Here is a 3,861-nt window from a genome sequence, read left to right as displayed (position 1 = left end):
ATATATATATATATATATCATTACAATTAACAATAATATTTTAATATATAATATAGAGAACATTTATCTCCGAACATATATTGAGCGGCAAAACACAATTGCGAGTATTTGCAAAGTTGCACTGTGTTGTGCGTTGTATTGAACTGTACCGCATAATTATCTATTTCACAGGTAAATCATTATACAGCGCCGTGATTGCAAGTGAATTTTACAAGGGGCAACGTTCAGCAGCAAGACAAAATGATGTAGTTACTATGTAGCCGCGAGCTATTGAAATTTACTTGCCTCAACAATATCTATACGTACGCGCAACTCGTGAAAAATTATTGAAAACAAACGACGCGTACAATTGGAAAAAATGTGATTTTTGTATTAAACCAAAAAAATCTGATAGAATAAGAAAGCTACATTTCGAATTAAATGCGGCATTAAAATTATATGTCATTAAACGTAATTTAGTTTTAATGATCTGCTAAAAGTTCTTAAGTTCTCATTCACTATTTTATTGTACTAGTATTGACTCAAGATCGGTACAAGCAGTTGGTTAATATTTGTCCATTGAGAATAGACAAACGGGATCAATTCTAGGGGAAGCCAAAAGCAGGCGGAAAATACAATAAGACTTATTTGTGCATTTTTTCTGCTAGTTTAATTTCGATAAACAATTTATTTAAACAATAATTTTATATTTAACTAGAAAAACTGCCAGCATAATTCTTCGAATATTATATTGTCTAAAAATTCGTTCTAAAAATAAAAAAAAATAATAAAAAATAGCATAAAGCAAAATCATAAAATTCGCGAATTTTTATATTATTTTTAATTTTTCAAAGGAAATAAAACGCTCTTTCTAGATTCAATATCAGTGAAATAAAATCCTCCACAAAGAATAATTTCAAAAATTGATATATAATAAATATATCTATAGAAAAATTACGTTGTAATTTAAAATTCTTTATTTTTCTAAAAAAGATTCTCTTCAAAAATCAGTTACATACCTGAAAAGAATAATCTGCTCGATACGGTGACGATAAGTCCGTGACTAAGAAAAAGCCGCGAGGGAAATGAGTTTACGGTATCTGCTGATTAATTGGCACGACGGACAAACATTGGTCGAGAGACCTAAGGCTTGTTTGCTTGTATATACATCGTCGGCAGTAAGGATGAAGGACTATATAGGCTCGTTCATGTATTGAACGGGCGCACGTTGACACGAACACGCGTTCTCCAGAACATGTGGCAGGCGCGTACCTACCTACCCACCCCCGTGTAGCTTTTGTGTTACAAATCATGTTTACATTATCGCTACACTTGTGCCGCTGCTAACCGGTGTTCTATACGCGCACTCATTCTCGACAGTCTAATAGCCCGAGGAGACTAGGCAGCCAATTTACTGAGCTCAAGGGCTGCGGCGATTAGTTTGATTTTCGGATTCGTTAGGTCTGTAGTCGTCGAGAAATCGGTCCCGGTGAATATACAAGGAATCGACTAATTGCATAAGTGAGGCGGAGAAAAAATATTATGTTAACTCTACGCACGCGCGCGATAAGAATTCCGCGTCTAAGCGAAATGAAATACTCATTCATCTTCGATGATATTTTCACTGATTTAATTTAAGAAAGCACGTTCTGCATAATCCGTGTCGAAAAGATTTTTTCTTTTACATTAGCATATTTCAGATTCCAAGTAGTTATTTACAGAAATAGTTATAGTCAATATCGCAACAGAACAATGATTTATATTTCGATTCTTATTTCGAATAAATACGCAAAATTTTTACGCATCGTTTACATCGTTTAAATGTTAATGAATCGCGCGGATAATTGCTAAGTATAACGATATTATAATGATCGCCTTCTAAGATAAATTAAAAATATTATAACTTTCTTTCACTTACCGATACGATGTGCAACAGTGAAGCTGTAAAAACACCACGTGATCTAAAAATAAATTATAGATCGCCTCTTCTTGAGCCTGCTTCTTCTTTCTTGTTCATCTATTCAACTGCTTCTTCAAGACATAATACTCACTCGCAAGGACAGTTAATTACGATTCGCGCACGAATTAGTAAAATAATCGCGCGATATTTCCCGGTATTAATCTGTACATGATGTATACTTTACGTGAGTATACTCTGCGCTAGACTGTCGTATCTGTTGATTATATCGCGTATATATCACGATAGTTTGATGTATTATGATACGCATGTGTTCGAATAACAAAAACTTACGCCGAATTATGCAGGGTATATACTGTTGACGTATGGCAACCTTGTTGTCGTTCGTACGGAGAAACTTAAACGAGAAGGTAGTGGCACGTGTATTACTTTGTAAAACGAGATTTTTTTCTGTTGTCACTATAATCATAACGATTAATAAACTCCCGCGATTAGCAACTCGTAAACTATACCGAGACAACGGTTACTTATCAAAGCAAGTATTTCATACGATTTATACTTTTCAAATAACAATCGCGAAACAGCGATAAAGAATAAAAAGCGAAAAGTATTATCGTTTTATCGAAATTTTTACGGAAAATTAGTCTCTTTAACAATGCTTGAACTTGGATATATCTCGCATCGTGCACATTTTTCGCCCGTTTAAACGTAACTTGCCACAATTATATTTGAATTGTGAACGTATAAGAGTACAAGAAATACAATAATATCGAGTACAAGTATGATTTAAATAACGTGGAGTTTTCATAAAAGAGATACACCGTTTGTTAACGATTAGTTTAAGAGATTAAAAAAATCGAATATATAGGACACAAATTTATTTTATAATGTGTTAAATATTTCGTAATGCTAAGGAATTCACACCGACACTGGTATGCGCCTTGACGACGTATACGGCGCGACCTTATTTACATACCGTAACCTTGGTCATTCACGCGGCAACACTCGAGCGGCGCGAGCTACGTCAACATTATCTTTCGAGACATGATCACGACAAGTACTGAGATGCTGAACGCAATCATTTCCTTATCGATTATCACAATTGGCAATTACTAATCTCGATTAACTCTCGCGATGTGAATTCATACTGAAACAAATCGGCTACTTGTGCGAATATTTCGCGCGACTTAAAAATTTCAGATAAGAATCGTGACGACAAAAATTATAAAATATCATTTTATTGAGATCTCTGTTTACGGACGATAATTGTATCTTGGACTTTGCTTAGATTCGGATGTATTTCGCGTCGCGCTTTGAAAATTTTATCCAGCTTTAAATATTGGTAATTTGTCCATTATTTTAGTGACGAAGTAATACATCAATCATCAAATTGAATAATTCAAGCAATAGAGACTCGTAATATGTTAACTAATTTTATTAATAATAACCATTTATTTCGGTTATATTTATATATATTCTCGAATCGCGTCTTAATCAACTTGGTTTGCGTGGTATTAGAATAAACCAATAACCGATATCATTTTCAATCACCAATAAAAGGACAGAGCAGCCTGACTACGAGTAGGAAAGGCATTACAATGCATTTAATATAATCTAATCGTAAGGATAATTATGTGTATTTCTATTTACGCGATATACGAAAAATATAATAAGTGCGCGTTGCGTTACTGACTGATACCGGGAGTGCCGTACAAAATATACCGTACAACGATCATATTTTGCTAATTAGTGCGCGGACAATCGTAACTAACTATGCTTTCGCAAGTGAGCGTTATTCCATGAAAAGCAACTGAATTTTTTCTTTTACATTAGCATATTTCAGATTCCAAGTAGTTATTTACAGAAATAGTTATAGTCAATATCGCAACAGAACAATGATTTATATTTCGATTCTTATTTCGAATAAATACGCAAAATTTTTACGCATCGTTTACATCGTTTAA

General features: G+C 33.8%; 1 protein-coding gene across 1 annotated transcript in view; it reads right to left on the bottom strand.

The window, feature by feature from the left end:
• LOC115245010 (rRNA methyltransferase 3, mitochondrial) overlaps positions 1-2,134 on the bottom strand; it is a 110,552-nt gene extending 108,418 nt beyond the window's left edge. The window contains exon 1 of the mRNA XM_029823065.1: positions 1,898-2,134. The gene's annotated coding sequence lies outside the window, so the exon portion shown is untranslated. The remainder of the gene's footprint in view (positions 1-1,897) is intronic.
• Between the last annotated feature and the right edge of the window lie 1,727 nt (positions 2,135-3,861).

This window comes from Formica exsecta, unplaced genomic scaffold, assembly GCF_003651465.1.
Source record: "Formica exsecta isolate Colony F162 unplaced genomic scaffold, ASM365146v1 scaffold90, whole genome shotgun sequence".
In the NCBI taxonomy this organism is placed as follows: Eukaryota; Metazoa; Arthropoda; class Insecta; order Hymenoptera; family Formicidae; genus Formica; species Formica exsecta.
The sequence above is the reverse complement of the archived record's forward strand: the minus strand, read 5'-3'. Positions and strand labels throughout refer to the sequence as shown.